Below are 13,581 nucleotides of genomic sequence, written 5' to 3' on the forward strand. Positions count from 1 at the left end.
CTTCTTCTTCCTTCTTATTAAGTCTAAACTCACCAGAACACATGGACTGATAGAAGATGTGTGTAGACCATTCCATATAAATATGTATACACATAGGTTCCCTCATTAATCTCTTCCATTTCCAAGACTAAGATAAATTGTTGAACTTTTTGACTCTGCACTTTTCAAAGTGGCTTCCATCAAAAGACCTAATGGTGGTTCACAAGTATTTAAGCCTTTCCTATTCATCCAAATGAGTTTTAGCTGAGCCAAACATCAAACTTCCTTCGTTTATAGGGGAGAAATGGAGTCATAGAAGAGTTTAGATTTGTCCATGGTCACTCCCAGAAGTAAAATCATTATTGCCAGATATTCCTAAGGCCTAAGAATCACCTGATTCCCCAGATTAGGTCAGAATTTGCACTGAAATGCCTGCATAACTTATTCAAAAATTAATGCATATGTTTTGTGTATTTTAAATATGCTTTTGAATCACTGCCACTAAAATTACAGGTCTTTTGTCAAAATTCAGAAGTGGTTGGTACGTATATTTTAAAAGTTCACTCAAAGACAAGATTTTGAAAGCCACAAGGTCACATTAGATGTCTGAGCAAGTAGGTCCTCTTGGTTTGTGAATCTATCTTCATAATGAGCCCATGTTCCTATGAAACAAGCCTAAACAACATGGCTGACCATTGATGCAGTATTTACAGAGTATCAGTAAGACGTGGTGTTCTTAGTGCAAATAGCTTATGTGGGAAGGCAGTGGTAAGCTAACCAAGTTCAGTGAAAAATGACTGTTTAATGCACTGTATGTAAAATTGTTGAGTAAAATGATAGACTTTTGAGTGGGCTTAAAGTGACATTTTTCGGGAGGGTTTATTGACCAGATGCAGGGAATCTGAGATCAATTAATTTTGCTTTGAAGTTTGTTCTTGATCCAGATCTTCAATAAGAAGGTAGTTTCCAAATCACTGGTCTGTGAACACTGCTTGTGATTAATTACCCTTTTATAATCTTAGGAATTCTGTTCTTTGCTATATTTTGAATAACTCAGACTCCATGGGGAGTTGTATTTTGGCTGGTATATTTGGAACTGCTAATAAACACCTACTTCCTGTTTTTCTTACTACTGTGTATAGCAAATTGTAAAATTACTTGAATTGCCATCTCTGTTTCTTGTGTGTTTAACTAGCCCTGATTTATGTTGTGGAATAATCTGCATCAAAGAGTCTTTGACAACACATTTCTCATAGCTTCAAAATGTAAGATACTGTATCTTACTATTGCAGTATAAACTTGAATGATGATAGGAGAAAGTATTCCATTTCATCAGCACAGAAAAATTGGAATTTTAGTATCTTGAGCCCCAAATAACTCTTGGAAAGAAGTTAGTACATTTTTATTTCTTTACATATATTTTTGAGTTTAGTAGTTTGATTCTTTTAGGAAGATGTGATGAGGTAGAAAACATTTTTCTATGCTTAAAGTGTAGTTTTTCTTGCTACAGGCTAAAAATAGTATTCAACCAATAATAAGTACTATTGTTTAATAGGGCTCCTCTTAGGTTTTTAATTAGCAAAGTACTGTGGTTGCTTTTGTTGCTCATATTCACCTGGCTGTCGCTAAGCCCTTTAGCTTGTGCTGTGAAAGCTGCAGGTTTGTGTCAAAGTCCAAGAAGTTGCTGATTTGGGATAGATGAAAACTTCCTGTGAAAGACTGGATGCTTGGGGACAGCTGACCCTGGGTCTGGCACTGGCCCCAGGAGAAGGTGACTATCTTTGCTTTGCAAGTCTAGATAGTAGCTGAGTGAATGATCAACAGATATTCATTCTCCTTTGCTGATAGAAAAGCAGAGAGAGTTAATGAGTTACTGGTGCCCTGGAACCTCTACTCTTTTTCTACTCTCCCAGCAGGGCTCCACCCCATGTGGTGGCTCAGACATAAAGAATCCAACTGCAATGCAGATCTGGTTTAAATCCCTGGTTGGGAAGATTCCCTGGAGAAGGGAATGGTAACCTACTCCAATATTCTTGCCTGGAGAATTGCATGGACAGAGGAGCCTGGCGGGCTATACAGTCCATGGGGTCGCAAAGAGTTGGACATGACTGAGTGACTAACACACACAGGTAGGAATGGAAATGTTGAAAATGATAGGAAATGTTACTCCAGAATAGCCTCTGAATTTGGCACTGCATCAGCCATGGGGTGATACCCTGAGACCTGGGCAACATGATGCTGGTTCCAGAATCCCTGCTTTAGAGGATGCTGCTCAGACCCTTCTCTGCTTTGCCCCTCACCAATGGGGGATGTAACCTGGGAAGAGTATCCACCCAGAGCTCATGCCTTACTCCTCCATAATCTGGGTACCCAGGACCATCTTGTCCAGATGATCCGAGGACTTCTCCCCAGGCCTCGGAGGGCCTGGTTCCTCAACCATCTTCCTGAGGGGTACTAAGTTTATATATGTGCTGGAAGAGAATTTGGACCTGAGAGATGTGGTGTCCACACAGGCACCCCAGGCCCTCCCAGTGCAGGATGGAGCTGCTGATGGCAACAAAGGGGCAGGCGAATAAGTGAGGCCTCCATTTATTGTTTTTTGTCGTGGCTGGGAGATGTTAGGAGCAGGCCTGTTGTGTAGGGCAAAAGGGGAGATGGAGCTTCAAAACCTTCATGGTGCTCCCCAAGGTTTTTTTTCTTCCTTCACCTTCTTTTAAGTCTGTTAACAACATTTTCACATGACGTCTCCCCTTGCTACAGTTGACTTCCCAAACTATCCTTCTAACCTCCAGGATCCCACCTTCAGTTGTCATCATGATTTCTCTTCCTAGAGGTCCCATCAGCACCTTGAATGCAGAATGAACCAGAATCAAAATCACAATCTCCCATAATCAGCTCCAGTTTTTGAGGTCTCCGCTTGGTCCAATCACACCAGATTCTGTGATTATTCAGGCAGTTGTATTCAGAACGAATTTTGACTTCCTGCTCTCCTCTACTGTCCTACTTCGTGCGCATGCTAAGTCACTCAGTCGTGTCTGACTCTGCGTGACCCTGTGGGCAGTGACCCACCGGGTTCCTCTGTTCATGAGATTCTCCAGGCAAGAATACTAGAGTAGGTTGCCCTGTTCTCCTCCAAGGGACCCTCCAGACCCAGGAATTGAACCTGTGTCTCTTATGTCTCCTGCATTGGCAGGTGGATTTTTTTTACCACTAGTGTCACCTGGGAAGACCACTGTCCTCCTTTAATTGATTCAAAATTAATTGGCTAATTAATTCTCAACATGAAGCGAAACACCACTGTGCAAAGCCTTTAGTTCACATCCTCTCTCATTGCTGCACATTCCTAGAATTTCATAGCTGCTCATCAGAAGGAGCTTTCCAGCTCCTCACCTCCTCCTGTTCTCTGTTCCACCCACCCTACACCTCCTGGCCCGGCTGTGCTCGTATCTCTTCTCTGCTTAAGAGCTTTAAAACTTTCTTTTGTTGATAAAATTTAGTAAGAATTCCTTACCCAGTTATTGAATATATATTCCTGTTATCTCCAGTAAGTTGGAGAAGGAAATGGCAACCCATTCCAGTATTCTTCCTGGAGAATTCCATGGACAAAGGAGCCCAGCAGGCTACAGTCCATGGGGTTGCAAAGAGTTGGACACGACTGGGTGACTATTACTCACACTCCTGTCAAATTGTTATAGTCTATTAACATCTTCCTAAAATAATATCAAGAAATCTATTTTAAATTCTCAATTCTATTAGATATTTTTTCTTTTCTCAATACTTTTTTTTTGCTTTATTTATTTTTTTGTGTGTGGTTTTCTTTTAATTTAAATTTATTTATTTTAATTGGAGGCTAATTACAATATTGTATTGGTTTTGCCATACATCAACATGAATCCACCACGGGTGTACACGTGTTCCCCATCCTGAACCCCCCTCCCACCTCTCTCCCTGTACCATCCCTCTGGGTCATCCCAGTGCACCAGCCCCAAGCATCCTGTATCCTGCATCAAACCTGGACTGGCGATTAGTTTCTTATATGATAATATACATGTTTCAATGCCATTCTCCCAAATCATCCCACCTTCTCCCTCTCCCACAGAGTCCAAAAGACTGTTCTATACATCTGTGTCTCTTTTGCTGTCTCGCATACAGGGTTATCGTTACCTTCTTTCTAAATTCCATATATATGTGTTAGTATACTGTATTGGTGTTTTTCTTTCTGGCTTACTTCACTCTGTATAATAGGCTCCAGTTTCATCCACCTCATTAGAACTGATTCAAATGTATTCTTTTTAATGGCTGAGTAATACTACATTGTGTATATGTACCACAGCTTTCTTATCCATTTGTCTGCTGGCCACTATGGAGAACAGTGTGGAGATTCCTTAAAAAACTGGAAATAGAACTGCCTTATGACCCAGAAATCCCACTGCTGGGCATACACACCGAGGAAACCAGAATTGAAAGAGACACATGTAACCCAATGTTCATCGCAGCACTGTTTAAAATAGCCAGAACATGGAAGCAACCTAGATGCCCATCAATGCATTTTTTATTGTATAATATTTCAGAACAGACAAGAACTGAGAATAATATGATGAACAGCATGTACCTACTATTTAGCATTATCAGATCTCAACATTATGCTATATTTGTTTCAGACTTTTTTTAATTTAAGAAATCAAACTTCACTGATATTGTAAAGGTTCCCAGGTACCCCAAACCTGTCTTCTTCTCCCCTTTCTCTATCCGAGACAGTCACTATTGTGAAGTTAGTCTTTATTACTACCATACATATGTTTGTACTGCTGCTAAAACTAAACGTTTGCTGCTGCTGCTGTCGCTTCAGTCGTGTCCGACTCTGTGCGAGAGATGGCAGCCCACCAGGCTCCCCCGTCCCTGGAATTCTCCAGGCAAGAACACTGGAGTGGGTTACCATTTCCTTCTCCAGTGCATGAAAGTGAAAAGTGAAAGTGAAGTCGCTCAGTCGTGTCCAACTCTTTGTGACCCCATGGACTGCAGCCTACCAGTCTCCTCCGTCCATGGGATTTTCCAGGCAAGAGTATGTTTGTACTACATACTTATATATTCAAAACTATATTATATTACTTTTATGGTTTGTAAACTTAATATAAAAGTTATAATTTAGCTATTATTTTTCTCTACCTATTGTTTTACAGCCTTATTAATATTTATTTCATTTACTGACTATAAGTTTTTCTACTGTATGAATATTCCACAATTTATTGATCTGTTTCCCTTTGATGGGTATTTACTTATATTGTTTCCGATCCTTTGCTCTTAAAAAATAAACAGTTCACGCCTTGTTGTATGTGCCTCCTCACATCTAAGTGTGAGAGTTTCTCTAGGGTTTATACCTAAAAGTGGACTTTCAGGGTTACCAATGTGCCTGTCTTTACTTACTAAAGTGCCCTGTCAATTGCACCCATTTATTAATACTTTCCCACTGGTGTGTGTGTGTGTGTGTGTGGGATCGGGGGTTCTTGCTTCTCCACAGTCCTGCTTGCAGTTGTGATCATTAGACTTTAAATTTCGTGAATATAGTTTGTGGATTGGATCTCATTGCTTTAAATTGCATTTCTCTGATTTTCAGTAAAGAAGACTTTGTTATTAGTAGATAGGACACAGTATAAGCATGATAGACCCATGAAAGATCCATATATCCATACAGTCTAAAAATAAAGACCTCTGTCTAACAAAAGAGACCATAGAGTTAAAAGACAAGACACACGCAGGAAGAATGGACATGCGATGCACACAACTGCTATGAACTTAGCATCCAGAATGTCAAAGAACTCCTGTAAACTTTAAAATAAGACAACTCAATAAAAAATGCACAAACGTTATGAACTGTCAGTACTCAACAGCAAGAATCTCACACATTTATTGAGATTCCTGGATCTCTATAAATGTTTGCAGGTTATTAAATGAGTAGAATGAGTGACTGAAGCAGATTTCTGCAGGTGTCAGTATCTTCAGTGGAGTCTTGGGACTCAGGCCCTGAGATGGGGGTTTGTGTAGGGGAGGTTTAATGGGAACTGGTCTCATGGGAAGATGAGGAAGACAGGATTGGACAGAGTGAGAGGTGGATCTGGGAACTCTGGAGGAAGCTGGTCTTTCACAGGTATCCTAAACTGAGGACTGGGCTTTCTTGTCCTGGCATGCATCGGTTACTGGTTAAGGCATCACTGAGGCGGAGAAGTCACCATTGGTGGGGCAGATCCCTTTGGCAGAGGGGACGTCCAAGGGGAGACTCTGCTGTGAGCCATCAGTAGCTATGCTCCTGGCAGCTAGGGGAATGAGGCAAGAGCTGGGTGGGGCACACTCTGGCGTCCGCTTCATTCACTATGAAGACCCAGGGAATTTGTCCAAGTACCTCTCATGATTCAGAATTCCTGCCTTGGAGTAAGAGAGCCCTGGGATGCATCCTAGATCCACTGCTAACCCAGATAGGTAATCTTGGGCAAGTTAACCAGTATCAGTTTCTCAGTCATGATTTTCTTTCCAGAAACACTGAGTAAAGTATCCGAGAATACCTACCTTGAGGTTGCCCTGAGGGTTAAGTGGATGAATACTCACAAAGAGCATCACAGAGTTCCTGGCACACATTTAATGCTTGATAAACAGTGAGTATTATTTTTTTATTATTAATTTGTGGGGAAGAGCCTGTGTTTCTTTTGCTCTGTCAGCGGAGTACAGCAAGAAACTCTCTTGGAATGTGCTTCCGTGGCTTTCTTAGATAAATGGAATACTCGTGAGGTTAGTGGGATTTACAGCAGACTTGTTCTCTAGTCTAAGCCAGTAATGCCTTAGCTGTTTAATAAAACATTTCCTGGTTTCATATTTAAAACTTCACTGACTTCCTACTCCTCCAGGCCAATTGTTATTTTTCTCTTTCTTTTTTTCATGTGACTTAATTCCTATAACAAATGGAAACTTCTTAAGCAAGAGAAATTATTCAGATGCCCCATCTTCTCTTTGACTGTGGTGAGCAGCTTTGGACATTAGAAAATTCTTTCTCTGTTAGAACTAGGTAGAATCAAATACATTTTAGAGCCAGGAGGGATCATAGACCTTAAAGATTATCAAGGGTAATTTTTTTTTTTTTAAGTAGTGGGAATCTACCTCCTTCTACTCCATGCTGCCCTTTTTATAAATGAAATCATACACAGCAGCCCGTGATTTGGAGCAAGAGAACACAGACTGGCTACAGTTGAAGTGGACGAGGAGACTAGAGGTCTCCCTCCCTATCTGCTCTTTGCAGTTCACCTTTGGCTATAGCTGTCCCTGAGGTTCTCTCTTGCTTATAGTTTTTTTTTTTTTCCCTTAAACTCACTGGTGTAATATAACAAATTCATTGTAAAGATGAAGAAATGTCTGATTTCTTCCTACCTCACTGCCTACTTCTTCTCTGTCTTCTTCACTGGCTCTTCCTCTTTTTCTACCTGTGGGACTCTTCCAGACCCTGTTCTTGGACCTTTCTTCTTTCTACAGTCGCATTTTTGATGATTCTTTTCAACCTCATGGCTTTCAACTCCACCTATATGCCATTGACTCCCAAAGTTATATCTCCAGCCCAGGCCTTTCTCTTAAGCTCCAGACATATTTCCAACTGCCTACTTGACACCTTTCTTGAATATCCAACAGCTCAAAATTAACATGTGCCCAATGACTCCCAGCCCCTCCTGCTCTTATTTAATGGCAGCTCTGTCCTTTCAGTTGCTCCATCCCCCAGGTCTTAAGAGTGATCTGTTCTTTCCCTAATTGTCCACATCTAATCCATCAGGAAATCCTGAGATCTCCACTTTCAAAATATATTTGAATCAGATCACTCCTTCATTGCTATTAACTTGTCTCATACCATCATTATTTCTCATCCAGATTTTGAAATAATGTGGACTCTGAATTAGGGTGGGGGACACAATATAATTTGTCATCCAAACTAGGACACTTTGAAGACCCAGAGGGGAGGGCCATGAATAATAGCATTGCAGCACATAGCCCAAGACTGTTGTGGGCAAATAGGAGCTACAGTTTTCTTCCTTAACATGTTCTCTGGCCTCTGCCCTTGCTACCTTGAAGTCTAATACTCATATATCAGCCAGGGTGTCCCTGTTCAAATCCAACTTTAGACCAGATCATATTCTAACTCCTCCACTGGACTTCATTTCCCTCAAAATAAAAGCCAACCTCCTTCCAAAGTTCTGTTCCATCTGCTCTTCCATCGCCCTCCAACCATAATTCTTGTTCTCTTCCCCTGTCTCTCCCTCCAACAACCTCTTTGCTGTTTTTCAATCATGTCGAGCTTGCACCCACTTCAGAACCTTTGTACAGGCTGTTCCTCAGTCTGAAATGCTGTTCCTCTAGGCATCTGCATATCTCTTATCTCCTTCGATTGTTGTCACTTGGTCATGTAGACCTACGCTTGCCATGTTATTTTAAATTATAACCACCCCCTTCTACTCCCCATTCCCTTTTGCTTTATTATTTTCAAAATATTCCTCTAATATTTTATATAATTTACTTATTATACTTATTTTCTGTCTCTGGTCAATAGATTGTAAGCTCCATGTGGACAGAGAATCATTTTATTTTTTTGCTTAGTTTCTGCTGTACCTCCTGAGCCTTGAATAGGACCTGGCACATAATTGAAACTCAGAAGATATTTGTTGATAACTGAGTGAAGGAGCCAAAAGTTTCAGAAGGTTCAGTCACTAGACAAGCTTGTAGAAAGTCTGAATCTAGAGTCAGCATCCCTGACTTCCCAACTCAAGGGGTTTGGGTGGGATTGTAGAGCCATAGTGTGCAGTGAGGTAGCTGAGCAAAGTATTGTTCAGTTGAGCTCTGCTCTAACTGGGCACTTTGTCTTGTTTGGATCTGGATGTCATTTCTGACATCTGGATACAAAAAATGACGTTGGATGTAGATTAGAGAAATTCAGGAAGAACTAATTCTTAGTAGAAGTAAGTCTTAGATTTGAGAGCAGTGATGCGAAAACAAATGAAATCCTATTCAGAGGATGATCTGAGAAGGATTTCTGCCTCAATCCTATTGAATGAGAGATTAAGATAGCACTTTTTGTGGTGGCTGCCTCTGAAAACATAGTTCTAAGAAATTGGCTCTGTTTGGGGAGGAGAATGGGAGCCTGGGGGCTGGGTTCTGTGCCTGTTTGGAAATCTCGGGCTCTCTGTAGTTATACTTCCACCTCTTGTTTCTTTGAAAATATAAATCTTGCCTTCTTGAAAATAGTAGGGTGATGAGTGAGTCAAATTTTCAGTATTAATGAGAATTGCTGCTGGTAATGTGTGACTTCTTCCATTTCTTAGGCCTGAAATGTCCTCCCCACACTCTTTCCTAAGTTCCTTCCAAATAAGAATCCAAGGTTTATTTTTTTCCCATAGTTTGAAATATTTACATATTGCTTTGTATGGTATATGCTGTTTTCAAAATGTGATTTAACTGTTTTTGTAAAAGTCTGTCTTGTATCTCCAGTTAAATTTAAAGTCTTCTGCAGGTAGAGGATGGGTGCTTGTGTGCCTTTTTTCTTTTTTTAAGTTTCTCTTGTTACTTATCTCATAAAGGCTGATGAAGGGAATGAGACGACCTTGATTCCACTTTCAGTTTTGACTTGACTACCTATATAATCTCTTATATAAGAGATATAAAATTCAGTTTTCTCCTTTGTAAAATGGAAATAATAGTAATAATAATAATAAATGTCGGTTTTATTGGGGTTTCCCTGGTGGCTCAGATGGTAAAGAATCCACCTGCCAATGCAAGAGATAAGGGTTCGATCCCTAGGTTGGGAAGATTCCCCTGGGGAAAGAAATGGCAACCCACTTCAGTATTCTTGCCTGGGAAGTCCCATGGACAGAGGAGTCTGGCGGGCTATAGTCCATGGGGTCACAAAGAGTCAGACGTGACTTAGGGACTAAATAACAACAACAACAATCTACTGGGTTGCCTTTCCTGGACACTCACTTTTGGGTATGAGTGAGTGTCCACTGCCTGCCCACTTCTATCTGTGCTTAGTCGCTCTGTTGTGTCCAACTCTTTGTGACCACGTGGCCTGTAGTTTGCCAGGCTCCTCTGTCCATGAGGATTCACCAAGCAAGAATACTGGAGTGGGTTGCCATGCTCTCCTCCAGGGGGTCTTCCCAACCCAGGAATCAAACTGGGGTCTCCTGCATTACAGGTGGATTCTTTACCAGCTGAGCTATCAGGGAAGCCCACCTTCTATCTGCATGGCTGTAATGGCTGGACTCTATTAAGCCACATTTGAGTAACATGACACAGTCTCCCTACCCCAGGTGATTGACAAAGGATGCCTGGGCACCTGACCAAGGAGGCCCTTTAAATACTTGCAATAAAGACCACAAAATTCCAGTTTTATCTGGCCATTTTTCTAAACAAAGAAGAGACAAACTCAGAAGGTTTTAGTTGGTGACATTTTTTTCAACGAGGCAGTTGAATCATAGAGAAAGCAGTGTTGCAGTTAGAATACAGACAAAAGAGAGGATTTGGGGGGTTTCCTGGACTAGAGCTTCCCACTTCCTCATTCTTGAGGCCAAGTTGCGTTCCTGCCCTGAGCTCAGTAAGATACTCTAGTATCCACATAATCAATTATTATTATCTGCTTTATTTAGCTTGAGTTAGTTTCTGTTACAACCAAAAGCAATGCTGATTAATGCATGATATTTGAAAATGATTTGCAAATCACATATAATAGGTTGGTCTTCCCTTGTGGCACAGCTGGTAAAGAATCCACCTGCAATGCATGAGACCTGGGATTGATCCCTGGGTTGGAACATCCCCTGGAGAATGGAAAGGCTATCTACTCCAGTATTCTGGCCTGGGGAATTCCATGGACTTTGTAGTACATGGGGTTGCAAAGAGTCAGACATGACTGAGTGACTTTCACTTTATAATAGATAATTACCAAGTAACTTTTTTTTTTCTAAAAAGCTATTTTGGCTGTGCCTCATGGCATGAGGGATCTTAGTTCCCTGATCAGGGATCAAACCCATGCCCCTGCAGTGGAAGTACAGAGTCCTAACCACTGGACTGCTAATGAAGTCCCTGAGTAGATTCTTCTTTTTGATGGTGTTCTATAGTCTCCTCTTACACTTGAGCCCTAATGGCAGCAGAAATGTGTTAAGTTCTGAGGTGAATCAACACCATCACCTCCACTTCCACCCCCAGTATACACAGAGGCATCCTTTGTTACTGGCGGTGACCATATATCCAGTGTACTGTATCAAGCTGATAAAGCTGTTTTCTGGGCAAGAAAGGAACTAAGCCTCTTGTAGTAGCAAACTTAGATTCAATCAGGGAAGTAAGAAGGCATAGACCCTGAGAATGACGGCTTCAACACAAAGTTTCCTAGAGCAAGAATTTTTTTTTGTTTTTTTCAGTGAGGGCGCTGGCACTAGTGGGCTAGAGACCAGTGAAGCCAGGTGATGCTATTTCATAGCATTGCTTTTAGAATCATTCGCCGCCAGAATGTGCAGGGATACAGGACTGTGCCTCACATGTAACACTGGTATGAGGTCCCTTTTGGTTTTGCTCATGATACTTCTTAACGTGACCTCAAGCCAAGATAAAATGAGATAGATGTGCTGCATGGTTAGATGCAAAGATTTGTAAGTTGAGCTCTTTTCCTTTAATTTCATATTCAACTTTTAAAAACTTTAAAAGAGATTCAAACACAAAGGATGCATTCAGGTTTTCTACCCTTGTAGGGAAGTTGAAAGTACGCGTACACCAGTATCCTGGCTGTTTGCTAGCTGCAGAGAGTGCAGTTGAGAGCACCAGAACCTTTCCCTACACCTCCCAGTGAAAAGTCAGGAAATGAGGTTAATTGCAGGCACCCATATTGGAAATAATTTTGGAATCAGAAAGTGGTGAACAACCTTGTCCTTTATGAGGAAGGTGTAGCTCTGTGTGGCAAATGTCACAGCTGGCATGACATGCCACGGAAGATGCTATTTCTCTCTCACCCGTTCTTTTAGGTGAAAACTCAAGTGTCTTGTCCACAGCTGACTAGATCCGTCTCCCATCCCTGGGAAACGGGAGGAGGGTCTTGAACACACCGCCTTGAATACTGTGTTGTTTTTAAGATTTTTTGTGTGTGTGTGAACCACTTTTAAAGTCTTCATTGAGTTTGTTACAGTATTGCTTCTGCTTTATTGTTTGGTTTTTTGGCCTAGAGGCATGTGGGATCTTAGCTACCCTACCAGGGCTTGGACCTGCACTCCTTGCATTGAAAGATGAAGTCTTAACGACTGGACCACCAAGGAAGTCCCACTGTGGTTGTTTCTAGAATGTGGCAGAAATGGATATGCCTGAAAAATGGGTGGTAGAGTAACATGATTTAAGCCATCTCCTGCTGAGAGGTGGCCAGCTAGCAAACAAACAGGGTGGTCAAGCAGAATCCTGGTCAGAGTTGAAGTGGGTGACACAGATGAGAACCACCAGGATTCCCTTAGTTGCCAGTTTACTGGGAGAGCATCCCACCATTCCTAATGGGGTTTGCAGAGGAGACTTGCTCCTCTCCAAGTTTACTCTCACCCCTCCCCCAGACTCATTGATTTTAATAGCTTTAAAATATTCTGGAAAATAAATGACCAAAGGATTTTTCTCTCCCCAAAGTTCTCTGCTAGGGCATGTTCTCTTTTACATTTTTGTTATTAATTTTCATTCTATAAGAGTTTGGTGACATGCCAATTTGGAAACACCCAACAGAAAGATTTATGGCATTGCAAATTATACACAATTAAATTGCAATTCAATGACTTAAGAATGTTCTAAAGCTAAAAAAATTATATTCTTTGGTTGATCTGCACATAAAACAAAGAGCAGAAAGGGGCACAGTGTTAGTGGTCCACATATAGTATTGAATCCCAAGATAAGTTGTAATGCTCTTGTGTTGATTTCTTTGTAGTATATTAGTTGCTCAGACATCTCCATCTCTTTGCGACCCCATGGACTGCCAGGCTACCCTGTCCATGGAATTCTCTTTACTGGAGTGGGTAGCTATTTCCTTCTCCAGGGGATCTTCCTGTCCCAGGGATTGAACCTGAGTCTCCTGCATTGAGGTGGACTCTCTACCATCTGAGCCAACAGGAAAGCCAGGAAGATTTCTTTGTGAGGTAATGAGTATTACACACTTCAAGGAGTGTACACTCTGGAATTAGATTTGGGTGTGGATCCTGGCTCTACCACAGCAAGAGCGTCATGTTGAGCAACTTAAATAACCTCTTAAAACCTCAGTTTCTTTTTTGGTAAATTGAGAGTAAAAACCCACCTTACAGAGTTGTTATGAGAATGAAGTAAAATACTAAAGGGCTGGAGTTGCTCTAAGCCAAGTAAGCATGACTGCTTCATGCCTTATGCCCACTCCCACTTGTCCTGCAGGTTACATTTGCAACTAGCATATACTACACTGTTTTGATGCCTTCCCCCCATTATTTAGTTCTTAATTGATTTTTTCTTTAGAGGAGGCATTATAAAACAAGGACAACAGAACCCGACAAAAACAATCCCATAAGAATAAGTTGATTAATTACTGCTGATTATTCA

General features: G+C 41.2%; 1 long non-coding RNA gene across 13 annotated transcripts in view; it reads left to right on the forward strand.

Annotated features, from left to right (window-relative positions):
- LOC147364336 (uncharacterized) overlaps window positions 1-13,581 on the forward strand; it is a 79,081-nt gene that overhangs the window by 14,552 nt on the left and 50,948 nt on the right. For all 13 annotated transcript variants that reach the window (XR_015134386.1, XR_015134382.1, XR_015134375.1 and 10 more), the window contains exon 2: window positions 6,509-6,626. This is a non-coding gene — a long non-coding RNA (uncharacterized LOC147364336). The remainder of the gene's footprint in view (window positions 1-6,508; window positions 6,627-13,581) is intronic.

This window comes from Bos grunniens, chromosome 10 (assembly GCF_055505025.1).
Source record: "Bos grunniens cultivar Pamir isolate PY7600 chromosome 10, Bosgru_T2T1.0, whole genome shotgun sequence".
Taxonomy (NCBI): domain Eukaryota; kingdom Metazoa; phylum Chordata; class Mammalia; order Artiodactyla; family Bovidae; genus Bos; species Bos grunniens.